Consider the following 19,725-nt stretch of genomic DNA (forward strand, 5'->3'; position numbering starts at 1 on the left):
AGCTTTAGCTGAACACTGTGCAGAGTTCGCACTACACTAACTTGTAGCTTTAGCTGAACACTGTTCTGAGGACGCAGTACACGAACTTCTAGCTTTAGCTGAACACTGTGCAGAGATCGCACTACACTAACTTGAAGCTTTAGCTGAACACTGTGAGGAGTATGCACTACACTAGCTTGTAGCTTTAGCTGAACACTGTGCAGAGGTCGCACTGCACTAACTTGTAGCTTTAGCTGAACACTGTGAGGAGGACACACTACACTAACTTGTAGCATTAGCTGAACACTGTGCAGAAGTCGAACTACACTAACTTGTAGCTTTAGTTAAACACTGTTTAGAGGACGCACTACTCTAACTTGTAGCTTTAGCTGAAAACTGTGCACTACACTAACTTGTAGCTTTAGTTGAACACTGTGCAGAGGTCGCACTACACTAACTTGTAGCTTTAGCTGAACACTGTGCACTACACTAACTTGTAGCTTTAGCTGAACACTGTTCAGAGGATGCAATATACTAACTTGTAGCTTTAGCTGAACTCTGTTCAGAGGACGCACTCCTCTAAATTGTAGCTTTAGCTGAACACTGTGAGGAGGACGCATTACACTAACTTGTAACTTTAGCTGAACACTGTGCAGAGGTCGCACTACACTAACTTGTAGCTTTAGCTGAACACTGTGCACTACACTAACTTGTAGCTTTAGCTGAACACTGTTCAGAGGACGCACTACACTAAGTTATAGCTTTAGCTGAACACTGTGCAGATTTCGCACTACACTAACTTGTAGCTTTAGCTGAACACTGTGAGGAGTACGCACTACTCCAACTTGTAGCTTTAGCTGAACACTGTGCAGAGGTCGCACTACACTAATGTGTAAATAATTTAGCTTCCTGCGGTAGTGTTAGGATCAGGAAAACAACACCAACCTTCTACAGGTAGCTTTAGCTGAACACTGTGCAGAGTTCACACTACACTAACTTGTACCTTTAGCTAAACACTGTGCACTACACTAACTTGTAGCTTTAGCTGAACACTGTTCAAAGGACGCACTACACTAACTTGTAGCTTTACCTGAACACTGTGCAGAGGTCGCACTACACTAACTTGTAGCTTTAGATGAACACTGTGCACTACACTATCTTGTAGCTTTAGCTGAACACTGTTGAGAGGATGCACTACACTATCTTGTAGATTTAGTTGAACACTGTTCAGAGGCCACACTACACTAATTTGTAGCTTTAGCTGAACACTGTGCAGAGGTTGCACCACACTAACTTGTAGCTTTAGCTGAACACTGTGAGGAGGACGCACTACACTAACTTGTAGCTTTAGCTGAACACTGTTTAGAGGACGCACTACACTAACTTGTAGCTTTAGCTGAAAACTGTGCACTAAACTAACTTGTAGCTTTAGCTGAACACTGTGCAGAGGTCGCACTACACTAACTTGTAGCTTTAGCTGAACACTGTGCACTACACTAACTTATAGTTTAGCTGAACACTGTTCAGAGGACGCACATACACTAACTTGTAGCTTTAGCTGAACACTGTGCAGAGGTCACACTACACTAACGTGTAAATAATTTAGCTGCCTGCGGTAGTGATAGGATCAGGCAAACACCACCAACATTCTACAGGTAGCTTTAGCTGAAAACTGTGCAGAGTTCACACTACACTAACTTGTAGCTTTAGCTTAACACTGTGCACTACACTAACTTGTAGCTTTAGCTGAACACTGTTCAGAGGACGCACTTCACTAATTTGTATCTTTAGTTGAACACTGAGTAGAGGTCGCACTACACTAACTTTTAGCTTTAGATGAACACTGTGAGGTGGACGCACTACACTAACTTGTAGCTTTAGCTGAACACTGTGCAATACACTAACTTGTAGCTTTAGCTGAACACTGTTCAGAGGACGCACTACACTAACTTGTAGCTTTAGCTGAACACTGTGCAGAGGTCGCACTACACTAACTTTTAGCTATAGCTGAACACTGTGAGGATGATGCACTACACTAAACTGTAGCTTTAGCTGAACACTGTGCAGTGGTCGCACTATACTAACTTGTAGCTTTAGCAGAACACTGTTCAGAGGATGCACTACACTAACTTGTAGCTTTAACTGAACACTGTTCAGAGGACGCACTACACTAACTTGTTGCTTTAGCTGAACACTGTGCAGAGGTCGCACTACACTAACTTGTAGCTTTAGCTTAACACTGCGAGGAGGACGCACTACACTAACTTGTAGCTTTAACTGAATACTGTGCAGAGGTCGCATTACACTAACTTGTAGCTTTAGCTAAACACTGTGCACTACACTAACTTGTAGCTTTAGCTGAACACTGTTCAGAGGATGCACTACACTAACTTGTAGCTTTAGCTGAACACTGTTCAGAGGACGCACTACACTAACTTGTAGCTTTAGCTGAACACTGTGCAGAGGTCGCACTACACTAACTTGTAGCTTTAGCTCAACACTGCGAGGAAGACGCACTACACTAACTTGTAGCTTTAGCTGAATACTGTGCAGAGGTTGCGCTACACTAACTTGTAGCTTTAGCTGAAAACTGTGCACTACACTAATTTGTAGCTTTAGCTGAACACTGTTCAGAGGACGCACTACACTAACTTATAGCTTTAGCTGAACACTGTGCAGAGGTCGCACTACACTAACTTCTAGCTTTAGCTGAACACTCAGAGGAGGACGCACTACACTAACTTGTAGCTTTAGCTGAACACTTTGCAGAGGTCGCACTACACTAACTTGTAGCTTTAGCTGAACACTGTGCACTACACTAACTTGTAGCTTTAGCTGAACACTGTTTACAGGACACACTACACTAACTTGTAGCTTTACTGAAAACTGTGCACTACACTAACTTGTAGCTTTAGCTGAACACTGTGCAGAAGTCGCACTGCACTAACTTGTAGCTTTAGCTGAACACTGTGCACTACAATAACTTTTAGCTTTAGCTGAACACTGTTCAGAGGACGCACTACACTAAATTGTAGCTTTAGCTGAACACTGTGCAGAGGTCGCACTACACTAACTTGTAGCTTTAGCAGAACACTGAGACGAGGATGCACTACACTAACTTGTAGCTTTAGGTGAACACTGTGCAGAGGTCACACTACACTAACTTGTAGCTTTAGCTGAACACTGTGAGGAGGACGCACTACACTAACTTGTAGCTTTAGCTGAACACTGTGCAGAGGTCACACTACACTAACTTGTAGCTTTAGCTGAACACTGTTCAAAGGACGCACTACACTAACTTGTAGCTTTAGCTGAACACTGTGCGGAGGACACACTACACTAACTTGTAGCTTTAGCTGAACACTGTGCAGAGGTCGCACTACACTAACTTGTAGCTTTAGCTGAACACTGTGCTCTACACTAACTTGTAGCTTTAGCTGAACTCTGTTCAGAGGACGCACTACTCTAAATTGTAGCTTTAGCTGAACACTGTGAGGAGGACGCATTACACTAACTTGTAACTTTAGCTGAACACTGTGCAGAGGTCGCACTACACTAACTTGTAGCTTTAGCTGAACACTGTGCACTACACTAACTTGTAGCTTTAGCTGAACACTGTTCAGAGGACGCACTACACTAAGTTATAGCTTTAGCTGAACACTGTGCAGATTTCGCACTACACTAACTTGTAGCTTTAGCTGAACACTGTGAGGAGGACGCACTACTCTAACTTGTAGTTTTAGCTGAACACTGTGCAGAGGTCGCACTACACTAATGTGTAAATAATTTAGCTGCCTGCGGTAGTGTTAGGATCAGGAAAACAACACCAACCTTCTACAGGTAGCTTTAGCTGAACACTGTGCAGAGTTCACACTACACTAACTTGTACCTTTAGCTAAACACTGTGCACTACACTAACTTGTAGCTTTAGCTGAACACTGTTCAAAGGACGCACTACACTAACTTGTAGCTTTAGCTGAACACTGTGCAGAGGTCGCACTACACTAACTTGTAGCTTTAGATGAACACTGTGAAGAGGACGCACTACACTAACTTGTAGCAATAGCTGAACACTGTGCAGAGGTCACACTACACTAACTTGTAGCTTTAGCTGAACACTGTGCACTACACTAACTTGTAGCTTTAGCTGAACACTGAGCACTACACTAACTTGTAGCTTTAGCTGAACACTGTTCAGAGGACGCAATACACTAACTTATAGCTTTAACTGAACACTGTGCAGAGGTCGCACTACACTAACTTGTAGCTTTTGCTGAACACTGTGAGGAGGACGCACTACACTAACTTGTAGCTTTAGCTGAACTCTGTGCAGAGGTCACACTACACTAACTTGTAGCTTTAGCTGAACACTGTGCACTACACTAACTTGTAGCTTTAGCTAAACACTGTTTAGAGGACGCACTACACTAACTTGTAGCTTTAGCTGAACACTGTACACTACACTAACTTGTAGCTTTAGTTAAACACTGTTTAGAGGACGCACTACACTAACTTGTAGCTTTAGCTGAAAACTGTGCACTACACTAACTTGTAGCTTTAGTTGAACACTGTGCAGAGGTCGCACTACACTAACTTGTAGCTTTAGCTGAACACTGTGCACTACACTAACTTGTAGCTTTAGCTGAACACTGTTCAGAGGACGCAATACATTAACTTGTAGCTTTAGCTGAACTCTGTTCAGAGGACGCACTACTTTAAATTGTAGCTTTAGCTGAACACTGTGAGGAGGACGCATTACACTAACTTGTAACTTTAGCTGAACACTGTGCAGAGGTCGCACTACACTAACTTGTAGCTTTAGCTGAACACTGTGCACTACACTAACTTGTAGCTTTAGCTGAACACTGTTCAGAGGACGCAATACACTAAGTTATAGTTTTAGCTGAACACTGTGCAGATTTCGCACTACACTAACTTGTAGCTTTAGCTGAACACTGTGAGAAGGACGCACTACTCTAACTTGTAGTTTTAGCTGAACACTGTGCAGAGGTCGCACTACACTAATGTGTAAATAATTTAGCTGCCTGCGGTAGTGTTAGGATCAGGAAAACAACACCAACCTTCTACAGGTAGCTTTAGCTGAACACTGTGCAGAGTTCACACTACACTAACTTGTACCTTTAGCTAAACACTGTGCACTACACTAACTTGTAGCTTTAGCTGAGCACTGTTCAAAGGATGCACTACACTAACTTGTAGCTTTAGCTGAACACTGTGCAGAGGTCGCACTACACTAACTTGTAGCTTTAGATGAACACTGTGAAGAGGACGCACTACACTAACTTGTAGCAATAGCTGAACACTGTGCAGAGGTCACACTACACTAACTTGTAGCTTTAGCTGAACACTGTGCACTACACTAACTTGTAGCTTTAGCTGAACACTGTTCCGAGGACGCAGTACATGAACTTCTAGCTTTAGCTGAACACTGTGCAGAGGTCGCACTACACTAACTTGTAGCTTTTGCTGAACACTGTGAGGAGGACGCACTACACTAACTTGTAGCTTTAGCTGAACACTGTGCAGAGGTCACACTACACTAACTTGTAGCTTTAGCTGAACACTGTGCACTACACTAACTTGTAGCTTTAGCTAAACACTGTTTAGAGGACGCACTACACTAACTTGTAGCTTTAGCTGAACACTGTGCACTACACTAACTTGTAGCTTTAGTTAAACACTGTTTAGAGGACGCACTACACTAACTTGTAGCTTTAGCTGAAAACTGTGCACTACACTAACTTGTAGCTTTAGTTGAACACTGTGCAGAGGTCGCACTACACTAACTTGTAGCTTTAGCTGAACACTGTGCACTACACTAACTTGTAGCTTTAGCTGAACACTGTTCAGAGGACGCAATACACTAACTTGTAGCTTTAGCTGAACTCTGTTCAGAGGACGCACTCCTCTAAATTGTAGCTTTAGCTGAACACTGTGAGGAGGACGCATTACACTAACTTGTAACTTTAGCTGAACACTGTGCAGAGGTCGCACTACACTAACTTGTAGCTTTAGCTGAACACTGTGCACTACACTAACTTGTAGCTTTAGCTGAACACTGTTCAGAGGACGCACTACACTAAGTTATAGCTTTAGCTGAACACTGTGCAGAGGTCGCACTACACTAACGTGTAAATAATTTAGCTGCCTGCGGTAGTGATAGGATCAGGAAAACACCACCAACCTTCTACAGGTAGCTTTAGCTGAACACTGTGCAGAGTTCACACTACACTAACTCGTACCTTTAGCTAAACACTGTGCACTACACTAACTTTTAGCTTTAGCTGAACACTGTTCAAAGGACGCACTACACTAACTTGTAGCTTTAGTTGAACACTGTGCAGAGGTCGCACTACACTAACTTGTAGCTTTAGCTGAACACTGTGCAGAGGTCGCACTACACTAACTTGTAGCTTTAGCTGAACACTGTGCACTACACTAACTTGTAGCTTTAGCTGAACACTGTTCTGAGGATGCAGTACACGAACTTCTAGCTTTAATTGAACACTGTGCAGAGGTCACACTACACTAACTTGAAGCTTTAGCTGAACACTGTGAGGAGTATGCACTACACTAGCTTGTAGGTTTAGCTGAACACTGTGCAGAGGTCGCACTGCACTAACTTGTAGCTTTAGCTGAACACTGTGAGGAGGACGCACTACACTAACTTGTAGCTTTAGCTGAACACTGTGCAGAAGTCGCACTACACTAACTTGTAGCTTTAGCTGAACACTGTTCAGAGGACGCACTAAACTAACTTGTACCTTTAGCTGAACACTGTTCAGAGGACGCACTACACTAACTTGTAGATTTAGCTGAACACTCTGCAAAGGTCGCACTACACTAATTTGTAGCTTTAGATGAACACTGTGCAGAGGTTGCACTACACTAACTTGTAGCTTTAGCTGAACACTGTGAGGAGGACGCACTACACTAACTTGTAGCTTTAGCTGAACACTGTGCAGAGGACGCACTACACTAACTTGTAGCTTTAGCTGAAAACAGTGCACTACACTAACTTGTAGCTTTAGCTGAACACTCTGCAGAGGTTGCACTACACTAACTTGTAGCTTTAGCTGAACACTGTGAGGAGGACGCACTACACTAACTTGTAGCTTTAGCTGAACACTGTGCAGAGGACGCACTACACTAACTTGTAGGTTTAGCTGAACACTGTTTAGAGGACGCACTACACTAACTTGTAGCTTTAGCTGAACACTGTGCAGAGGTCGCACTACACTAACTTGTAGCTTTAGCTGAACACTGTGCACTACACTAACTTGTAGCTTTAGCTGAACACTGTTCAGAGGACGCACATACACTAACTTGTAGCTTTAGCTGAACACTGTGCAGAGGTCGCACTACACTAACGTGTAAATAATTTAGCTGCCTGTGGTAGTGATAGGATCAGGAAAACACCACCAACCTTCTACAGGTAGCTTTAGCTGAACACTGTGCAGAGTTCACACTACACTAACTCGTACCTTTAGCTAAACACTGTGCACTACACTAACTTTTAGCTTTAGCTGAACACTGTTCAAAGGACGCACTACACTAACTTGTAGCTTTAGCTGAACACTGTGCAGAGGTCGCACTACACTAACTTGTAGCTTTAGCTGAACACTGTGCAGAGTTCGCACTACACTAACTTGTAGCTTTAGCTGAACACTGTTCTGAGGACGCAGTACACGAACTTCTAGCTTTAGCTGAACACTGTGCAGAGATCGCACTACACTAACTTGAAGCTTTAGCTGAACACTGTGAGGAGTATGCACTACACTAGCTTGTAGCTTTAGCTGAACACTGTGCAGAGGTCGCACTGCACTAACTTGTAGCTTTAGCTGAACACTGTGAGGAGGACACACTACACTAACTTGTAGCATTAGCTGAACACTGTGCAGAAGTCGAACTACACTAACTTGTAGCTTTAGTTAAACACTGTTTAGAGGACGCACTACTCTAACTTGTAGCTTTAGCTGAAAACTGTGCACTACACTAACTTGTAGCTTTAGTTGAACACTGTGCAGAGGTCGCACTACACTAACTTGTAGCTTTAGCTGAACACTGTGCACTACACTAACTTGTAGCTTTAGCTGAACACTGTTCAGAGGATGCAATATACTAACTTGTAGCTTTAGCTGAACTCTGTTCAGAGGACGCACTCCTCTAAATTGTAGCTTTAGCTGAACACTGTGAGGAGGACGCATTACACTAACTTGTAACTTTAGCTGAACACTGTGCAGAGGTCGCACTACACTAACTTGTAGCTTTAGCTGAACACTGTGCACTACACTAACTTGTAGCTTTAGCTGAACACTGTTCAGAGGACGCACTACACTAAGTTATAGCTTTAGCTGAACACTGTGCAGATTTCGCACTACACTAACTTGTAGCTTTAGCTGAACACTGTGAGGAGTACGCACTACTCCAACTTGTAGCTTTAGCTGAACACTGTGCAGAGGTCGCACTACACTAATGTGTAAATAATTTAGCTTCCTGCGGTAGTGTTAGGATCAGGAAAACAACACCAACCTTCTACAGGTAGCTTTAGCTGAACACTGTGCAGAGTTCACACTACACTAACTTGTACCTTTAGCTAAACACTGTGCACTACACTAACTTGTAGCTTTAGCTGAACACTGTTCAAAGGACGCACTACACTAACTTGTAGCTTTAGCTGAACACTGTGCAGAGGTCGCACTACACTAACTTGTAGCTTTAGATGAACACTGTGAAGAGGACGCACTACACTAACTTGTAGCAATAGCTGAACACTGTGCAGAGGTCACACTACACTAACTTGTAGCTTTAGCTGAACACTGTGCACTACACTAACTTGTAGCTTTAGCTGAACACTGTTCCAAGGACGCAGTACATGAACTTCTAGCTTTAGCTGAACACTGTGCAGAGGTCGCACTACACTAACTTGTAGCTTTAGCTGAAAACAGTGCACTACACTAACTTGTAGCTTTAGCTGAACACTGTGCAGAAGTTGCACTACACTAACTTGTAGCTTTAGCTGAACACTGTGAGGAGGACGCACTACACTAACTTGTAGCTTTAGCTGAACACTGTGCAGAGGACGCACTACACTAACTTGTAGCTTTAGCTGAACACTGTTTAGAGGACGCACTACACTAACTTGTAGCTTTAGCTGAACACTGTGCAGAGGTCGCACTACACTAACTTGTAGCTTTAGCTGAACACTGTGCACTACACTAACTTGTAGCTTTAGCTGAACACTGTTCAGAGGACGCACATACACTAACTTGTAGCATTAGCTGAACACTGTGCAGAAGTCGCACTACACTAACTTGTAGCTTTAGTTAAACACTGTTTAGAGGACGCACTACACTAACTTGTAGCTTTAGCTTAAAACTGTGCACTACACTAACTTGTAGCTTTAGTTGAACACTGTGCAGAGGTCGCACTACACTAACTTGTAGCTTTTGCTGAACACTGTGCACTACACTAACTTGTAGCTTTAGCTGAACACTGTTCAGAGGACGCAATACACTAACTTGTAGCTTTAGCTGAACTCTGTTCAGAGGACGCACTCCTCTAAATTGTAGCTTTAGCTGAACACTGTGAGGAGGACGCATTACACTAACTTGTAACTTTAGCTGAACACTGTGCAGAGGTCGCACTACACTAACTTGTAGCTTTAGCTGAACACTGTGCACTACACTAACTTGTAGCTTTAGCTGAACACTGTTCAGAGGACGCACTACACTAAGTTATAGCTTTAGCTGAACACTGTGCAGATTTCGCACTACACTAACTTGTAGCTTTAGCTGAACACTGTGAGGAGTATGCACTACTCCAACTTGTAGCTTTAGCTGAACACTGTGAGGAGGAGGCACTACACTAACTTGTAGCTTTAGCTGAACACTGTGCAGAGGACGCACTACACTAACTTGTAGCTTTAGCTGAAAACAGTGCACTACACTAACTTGTAGCTTTAGCTGAACACTGTGCAGAGGTTGCACTACACTAACTTGTAGCTTTAGCTGAACACTGTGAGGAGGACGCACTACACTAACTTGTAGCTTTAGCTGAACACTGTGCAGAGGTCGCACTACACTAACTTGTAGCTTTAGCTGAACACTGTGCCGAGGTCGCACTACACTAACGTGTAAATAATTTAGCTGCCTGCGGTAGTGATAGGATCAGGAAAACACCACCAACCTTCTACAGGTAGCTTTAGCTGAACACTGTGCAGAGTTCACACTACACTAACTTGTAGCTTTAGCTGAACACTGTGCAGGGGTCGCACTACACTAACTTGTAGCTTTAGCTGCACACTGTGAGGTGGACACACTACACTAACTTGTAGCTTTAGCTGAACACTGTGCACTACACTAACTTGTAGCTTTAGCTGAACACTGTTCAGAGGACGCACTACACTAACTTGTAGCTTTAGCTGAACACTGTGCAGAGGTCGCACTACACTAACTTGTAGCTTTAGCTGAACACTGTGAGGATGATGCACTACACTTAATTGTAGCTTAAGCTGAACACTGTGCAGAGGTCGCACTACACTAACTTGTAGCTTTAGCTGAACACTGTTCAGAGGATGCACTACACTAACTTGTAGCTTTAGCTGAACACTGCTCAGAGGACGCACTACACTAACTTGTTGCTTTAGCTGAACACTGTGCAGAGGTCGCACTACACTAACTTGTAGCTTTAGCTGAACACTGTTCAGAGGATGCACTACACTAACTTGTAGCTTTAGCTGAACACTGCTCAGAGGACGCACTACACTAACTTGTTGCTTTAGCTGAACACTGTGCAGAGGTCGCACTACACTAACTTGTAGCTTTAGCTGAACACTGTGCACTACACTAACTTGTAGCTTTAGCTGAACACTGTTCAGAGGACGCACTACACTAAGTTATAGCTTTAGCTGAACACTGTGCAGATTTCGCACTACACTAACTTGTAGCTTTAGCTGAACACTGTGAGGAGTATGCACTACTCCAACTTGTAGCTTTAGCTGAACACTGTGAGGAGGAGGCACTACACTAACTTGTAGCTTTAGCTGAACACTGTGCAGAGGACGCACTACACTAACTTGTAGCTTTAGCTGAAAACAGTGCACTACACTAACTTGTAGCTTTAGCTGAACACTGTGCAGAGGTTGCACTACACTAACTTGTAGCTTTAGCTGAACACTGTGAGGAGGACGCACTACACTAACTTGTAGCTTTAGCTGAACACTGTGCAGAGGTCGCACTACACTAACTTGTAGCTTTAGCTGAACACTGTGCCGAGGTCGCACTACACTAACGTGTAAATAATTTAGCTGCCTGCGGTAGTGATAGGATCAGGAAAACACCACCAACCTTCTACAGGTAGCTTTAGCTGAACACTGTGCAGAGTTCACACTACACTAACTTGTAGCTTTAGCTGAACACTGTGCAGGGGTCGCACTACACTAACTTGTAGCTTTAGCTGCACACTGTGAGGTGGACACACTACACTAACTTGTAGCTTTAGCTGAACACTGTGCACTACACTAACTTGTAGCTTTAGCTGAACACTGTTCAGAGGACGCACTACACTAACTTGTAGCTTTAGCTGAACACTGTGCAGAGGTCGCACTACACTAACTTGTAGCTTTAGCTGAACACTGTGAGGATGATGCACTACACTTAATTGTAGCTTAAGCTGAACACTGTGCAGAGGTCGCACTACACTAACTTGTAGCTTTAGCTGAACACTGTTCAGAGGATGCACTACACTAACTTGTAGCTTTAGCTGAACACTGCTCAGAGGACGCACTACACTAACTTGTTGCTTTAGCTGAACACTGTGCAGAGGTCGCACTACACTAACTTGTAGCTTTAGCTGAACACTGTTCAGAGGATGCACTACACTAACTTGTAGCTTTAGCTGAACACTGCTCAGAGGACGCACTACACTAACTTGTTGCTTTAGCTGAACACTGTGCAGAGGTCGCACTGCACTAACTTGTAGCTTTAGCTGAACACTGCGAGGAGGACGCACTACACTAACTTGTAGCTTTAGCTGAATACTGTTCAGAGGATGCACTACACTAACTTGTAGCTTTAGCTGAACACTGTTCAGAGGATGCACTACACTAACTTGTAGCTTTAGCTGAACACTGTGCAGAGGTCGCACTACACTAACTTGTAGCTTTAGCTGAACACTGTGAGGAGGACGCACTACACTAACTTGTAGCTTTAGCTGAACACTGTTCAGAGGATGCACTACACTAACTTGTAGCTTTAGCTGAACACTGTGCAGAGGTCGCACTACACTAACTTGTAGCTTTAGCTGAACACTGCGAGGAGGACGCACTACACTAACTTGTAGCTTTAGCTGAATACTGTGCAGAGGTCACATTACACTAACTTGTAGCTTTAGCTGAACACTGTGCACTACACTAACTTGTAGCTTTAGCTGAACACTGTTTAGAGGACGCACTACACTAACTTATAGCTTTAGCTGAACACTGTGCAGAGGTCACACTACACCAACTTGTAGCCTTAGCTGAACACTCAGAGGACGCACTACACTAACTTGTAGCTTTAGCTGAACACTTTGCAGAGGTCGCACTACACTAACTTGTAGCTTTAGCTGAACACTGTGCACTACACTAACTTGTAGCTTTAGCTGAACACTGTTTAGAGGATGCACTACACTAACTTGTAGCTTTAGCTGAAAACTTCGCACTACACTAACTTGTAGCTTTAGCTGAACACTGTGCAGAAGTCGCACTACACTAACTTGTAGCTTTAGCTGAACACTGTGCACTACACTAACTTGTAGCTTTAGCTGAACACTGTGCACTACACTAACTTGTAGCTTTAACTGAACACTGTTCAGAGGTCACACTACACTAACTTGTAGCTTTAGCTGAACACTGTTCAGAGGACACACATACATTAACTTGTAGCTTTAGCTGAACACTGTGCAGAGGTCGCACTACACTAACTTGTAGCTTTAGCTGAACACTGTGCAGAGGTCTCACTACACTAACATGTAGCTTTAGCTGAACACTGTGCAGAGGTCGCACTACACTAACTTGTAGCTTTAGCTGAAAACAGTGCACTACACTAACTTGTAGCTTTAGCTGAACACTGTGCAGAAGTTGCACTACACTAACTTGTAGCTTTAGCTGAACACTGTGAGGAGGACGCACTACACTAACTTGTAGCTTTAGCTGAACACTGTGCAGAGGACGCACTACACTAACTTGTAGCTTTAGCTGAACACTGTTTAGAGGACGCACTACACTAACTTGTAGCTTTAGCTGAACACTGTGCAGAGGTCGCACTACACTAACTTGTAGCTTTAGCTGAACACTGTGCACTACACTAACTTGTAGCTTTAGCTGAACACTGTTCAGAGGACGCACATACACTAACTTGTAGCATTAGCTGAACACTGTGCAGAAGTCGCACTACACTAACTTGTAGCTTTAGTTAAACACTGTTTAGAGGACGCACTACACTAACTTGTAGCTTTAGCTTAAAACTGTGCACTACACTAACTTGTAGCTTTAGTTGAACACTGTGCAGAGGTCGCACTACACTAACTTGTAGCTTTAGCTGAACACTGTGCACTACACTAACTTGTAGCTTTAGCTGAACACTGTTCAGAGGACGCAATACACTAACTTGTAGCTTTAGCTGAACTCTGTTCAGAGGACGCACTCCTCTAAATTGTAGCTTTAGCTGAACACTGTGAGGAGGACGCATTACACTAACTTGTAACTTTAGCTGAACACTGTGCAGAGGTCGCACTACACTAACTTGTAGCTTTAGCTGAACACTGTGCACTACACTAACTTGTAGCTTTAGCTTAACACTGTTCAGAGGACGCACTACACTAAGTTATAGCTTTAGCTGAACACTGTGCAGATTTCGCACTACACTAACTTGTAGCTTTAGCTGAACACTGTGAGGAGTATGCACTACTCCAACTTGTAGCTTTAGCTGAACACTGTGAGGAGGACGCACTACACTAACTTGTAGCTTTAGCTGAACACTGTGCAGAGGACGCACTACACTAACTTGTAGCTTTAGCTGAAAACAGTGCACTACACTAACTTGTAGCTTTAGCTGAACACTGTGCAGAGGTTGCACTACACTAACTTGTAGCTTTAGCTGAACACTGTGAGGAGGACGCACTACACTAACTTGTAGCTTTAGCTGAACACTGTGCAGAGGACGCACTACACTAACTTGTAGCTTTAGCTGAACACTGTTTAGAGGACGCACTACACTAACTTGTAGCTTTAGCTGAACACTGTGCAGAGGTCGCACTACACTAACTTGTAGCTTTAGCTGAACACTGTGCAGAGGTCGCACTACACTAACGTGTAAATAATTTAGCTGCCTGCGGTAGTGATAGGATCAGGAAAACACCACCAACCTTCTACAGGTAGCTTTAGCTGAACACTGTGCAGAGTTCACACTACACTAACTTGTAGCTTTAGCTGAACACTGTGCAGGGGTCGCACTACACTAACTGGTAGCTTTAGCTGCACACTGTGAGGTGGACACACTACACTAACTTGTAGCTTTAGCTGAACACTGTGCACTACACTAACTTGTAGCTTTAGCTGAACACTGTTCAGAGGACGCACTACACTAACTTGTAGCTTTAGCTGAACACTGTGCAGAGGTCGCACTACACTAACTTGTAGCTTTAGCTGAACACTGTGAGGATGATGCACTACACTTAATTGTAGCTTAAGCTGAACACTGTGCAGAGGTCGCACTACACTAACTTGTAGCTTTAGCTGAACACTGTTCAGAGGATGCACTACACTAACTTGTAGCTTTAGCTGAACACTGCTCAGAGGACGCACTACACTAACTTGTTGCTTTAGCTGAACACTGTGCAGAGGTCGCACTACACTAACTTGTAGCTTTAGCTGAACACTGTTCAGAGGATGCACTACACTAACTTGTAGCTTTAGCTGAACACTGCTCAGAGGACGCACTACACTAACTTGTTGCTTTAGCTGAACACTGTGCAGAGGTCGCACTGCACTAACTTGTAGCTTTAGCTGAACACTGCGAGGAGGACGCACTACACTAACTTGTAGCTTTAGCTGAATACTGTTCAGAGGATGCACTACACTAACTTGTAGCTTTAGCTGAACACTGTTCAGAGGATGCACTACACTAACTTGTAGCTTTAGCTGAACACTGTGCAGAGTTCGCACTACACTAACTTGTAGCTTTAGCTGAACACTGCGAGGAGGACGCACTACACTAACTTGTAGCTTTAGCTGAACACTGTTCAGAGGATGCACTACACTAACTTGTAGCTTTAGCTGAACACTGTGCAGAGGTCGCACTACACTAACTTGTAGCTTTAGCTGAACACTGCGAGGAGGACGCACTACACTAACTTGTAGCTTTAGCTGAATACTGTGCAGAGGTCACATTACACTAACTTGTAGCTTTAGCTGAACACTGTGCACTACACTAACTTGTAGCTTTAGCTGAACACTGTTCAGAGGACGCACTACACTAACTTATAGCTTTAGCTGAACACTGTGCAGAGGTCACACTACACTAACTTGTAGCCTTAGCTGAACACTCAGAGGACGCACTACACTAACTTGTAGCTTTAGCTGAACACTTTGCAGAGGTCGCACTACACTAACTTGTAGCTTTAGCTGAACACTGTGCACTACACTAACTTGTAGCTTTAGCTGAACACTGTTTAGAGGATGCACTACACTAACTTGTAGCTTTAGCTGAAAACTTCGCACTACACTAACTTGTAGCTTTAGCTGAACACTGTGCAGAAGTCGCACTACACTAACTTGTAGCTTTAGCTGAACACTGTGCACTACACTAACTTGTAGCTTTAGCTGAACACTGTGCACTACACTAACTTGTAGCTTTAGCTGAACACTGTTCAGAGGACGCACATACACTAACTTTTAGCTTTAACTGAACACTGTTCAGAGGTCACACTACACTAACTTGTAGCTTTAGCTGAACACTGTTCAGAGGACGCACATACATTAACTTGTAGCTTTAGCTGAACACTGTGCAGAGGTCGCACTACACTAACTTGTAGCTTTAGCTGAACACTGTGCAGAGGTCTCACTACACTAACATGTAGCTTTAGCTGAACACTGTGCAGAGGTCGCACTACACTAACTTGTAGCTTTAGCTGAACACTGTGCACTACACTAACTTGTAGCTTTAGCTGAACACTGTTCAGATGATGCACTACACTAACTTATAGCTTTAGCTGAACACTGTGCAGAGGTCACACTACACTAACTTGTAGCTTTACCTGAACACTGTGCACTACACTAACTTGTAGCTTTAGCTGAACACTGTGAGGAGGATGCACTACACTAACTGTAAATAGTGTAGCTGCCTGACTGTGTTACTAATAGTATCAGAAGAACACCAGCAATTTTCTTCAGGTAGCTATACTGTAACAACACCTGCCTGCCTGTCAGTAGGAAGATAATAACAGGAATGGATCTAGCTAAACTGAATACAGTGTATATATATATATATATATATATATATATATATATATATATATATATATATACAACACCTGGGATGCATATATATACAGAATTCACTGTAAGCTAACTGACTGACTGTCCTGCCTAATCTATCTAACTTAAATCAAATGACACTGTCTCTCTGTCTCTGTCTCTCAATGCCGGAACACACTACACAGGGCCGCCATGCAGGCGGCCTTATATAGTGTGGGGCGTGTACTAAACCTCCTGAGCCATAATTGGCCAAAGCCACCCTGGCTTTGGCCAATTACAGCTCTCTCTACAGATGGCGCTGTGATTGGCCAAGCATCATCCAGCAATGCACTGCGATGTCGCAGTGAATTATGGGCAGTGACACGCCACACAAATTTGGCGCGAATGACCCAAATCGTTCGCAATTCGGCAAATGAGCGAACAGATGATGTTCGAGTCGAACATGGGTTTGACTCAAACACGACGCTCATCCCTATTCACCACTTCTATACTTAGTATACAACAAAAAATACACACAAAAACCAAACATATATTTAAAAGGCATTACCTATAACCTCAGTACTCCCTCTTCAAAACTGCTTGCACAAATGTGTGGATTACATACACAATAAAATTAAGATATACCTATGCTCAAATCCAAAAAGCATATACATACGTATATATAACACATCAGGTGCTAAAAGGTTAACACTAACAATTTGGATAAAACCTCTGCACACTGCCATAACCCTTTCTAGCAAACTGTGCTCAAAAACTGGGATTTTTTTTCACATTGCAATACATGTTTAACTGCTTCAGCCCCGGAAATTTACCCCCTTCCTGACCAGAGCACTTTTTTGCGTTTTGACACTGTGTCGCTTTAACTGACAATTGCCCTGCAACGTTGCACCCAAACAAAATTGACGTACCTTTTTTCCCACAAATAGAGCTTTCTTTTGGTGGTATTTGATCGCCTTATTTTGCAATATAAACAAAAAAAGCATCAATTTTGAAAAAAACGCAATATTTTTTACTTTTTGCTATAATAAATATCCCCCAAAAATATATAAAAAAAAAAAAACTATTTTTTTCCACAGTTTAGGCCAATATCTATTCTTCTACATATTTTTGGTAAAAAAATCGCAATAAGCGTTTATTGATTGGTTTGCGTGAAAGTTAAAAGTAGTAGTGGGGGCATTAGTGGTAAGTTGACCAAAGCACAGAAACCCAAGGTAAGTATAGTAGCAAGTCCTAGTTGCAATCTCAGAACACCCAATAAGAGGATAATATGCGACTGGTCTAAACTATGTGGCATGTTCACCAATGCCAGGAGCCTGGGAGAATCAGAGATACTGTTGTACAAGGAGGATTTGGATTTTGTGGGAATCTCAGAGACCGGGTTCAACAGCTCTCATGATTGGCTGGCATACATTCAAGGGTATACCCTTTATCGCAAGGATAGAGAGGGTAAAAAAGGGGGAGGGGTATGCCTATATATCAAGAATAATGCACAAGTGAATGTGAGAGATGACATCACTAAGGGAGCTAGGAAATAGATAAGAAGTATTTCTGGACAGCCACACTCCCAATATGCCGTTTATTCAAAAACTACAAACAAAAATACATGCCACAGTAGAACAAAAGAGCTAATGCATTTCACACTATATGTAGTGCTTAACTATGATTTAGCACTACATATAGTATGAAACGCGTTAGCTCTTTTGTTCTGCTGTGGCATGTATTTTTGTTTGTAGTATTTGAATAAAAGACATATTCGGAGTGCAGCTGTCCAGAACTACTTCTTATCTATTTGCTATATGTATTGCCAGCAAATGTGGCTTCTCAACTGGTAAAGAGATTTACTTTTGGTTGATCCTCCTGGAGCGGTGATACCTCCCTTCTCTACTAAGGAAGCTAGGGAGGAGGTGGAATCCTTATGGCTAGAGCTCCAAAGGGATGAAGCTAAGGGGAAAATAATACTGGGAGTATGCTATAGGCCCCCTAACCCGAGGGAGGAAGGGGAGACAGATCTATCACAATTTGGATTAGCAGCAAGGATGGGAAGTGTTATCATAATGGGGATTTTAACTATCCAGACATAGACTGGGTGGAGGGAACCGCACATTCATCTAAGGCTCATAAGTTCCTAAATGTCTTATAGGACAATTTTATGGGTTAGATGGTAAACGCACCAATTAGAAATAAAGCCTTACCGGACCCACTGATTACCAACAATACAGACCTGATCACGGATGTGGAAATACGGGGCAATTTAGGTAACAGCGATCACAGGTCAATTGGCTTCAGTATAAATCTCACACATAGGAAACATACAGGGAATACAAAGACACTGAATTTCAAAAGAGGCAACTTCCCTAAACTACAAGCCTTGCTAGAAGGCATAAATTGGGATAGAATCTTAGGAACAAAGAACACGGAGGAGAGATGGGTTTGCTTTAAGAGCATATTAAATAAGGGCATTAGCCAATGCATCGCACTGGGCAATACATTTAAAAGAGCGAACAAAAGTCCTGGATGGTTTAACTCCAATGTAAAAATGCATATAAAAGCAAAGGAGAAGGCCTTCAAAAAAATACAAGGTTGATGGATAATCATCAGCATTCACACTTTATGAAGAATGCAACAAGAAATGTAAGGGTGCAATAAGGACGGCTAAGATAGAACATGAAAGACACATAGTGGAGGAGAGCAAAAAAAATCCCAAGAAATTCTTTAAGTAAACAGTAAAAAAGGAAGGACAAACCTTATTGGCTCCATAAAGAATGAGGAAGGACATCTGGTTACAAAGGATGGGGAGATGGCGAATTTGGCAAATTGAATTTGTTCTTCTCCTCAGTCTTCACAAGGGAATCGGGGGGCTTTAGTAACCAAAACTGCAGTGTTTATCTTTATGACACATCACAGGAAGCACCTCCATAGTTAACAGAGGACAGAATTAAAATTAGACTGGGGAAACTTAACATTAATAAATCACCGGGACCAGATGGCTTGCACCCAAGGGTACTTAGGGAACTCAATCAAGTAATTGCCAGACCATTGTTCCTAATGTTTACTGATAGTCTAAAGACTGGAATGGAACCAGCTGATTGGAGAAAAGCCAATGTAGCACCAATATTTAAAAAGGGCCCAAAATACATTCCTGGGAATTACAGACCAGTTAGCCTAACATCATTAGTATGTAAACTCTTTGAGGGGATGATAAGGACTAT

The sequence above is a fragment of the Aquarana catesbeiana genome, linkage group LG01, assembly GCF_042186555.1.
Source record: "Aquarana catesbeiana isolate 2022-GZ linkage group LG01, ASM4218655v1, whole genome shotgun sequence".
In the NCBI taxonomy this organism is placed as follows: Eukaryota; Metazoa; Chordata; class Amphibia; order Anura; family Ranidae; genus Aquarana; species Aquarana catesbeiana.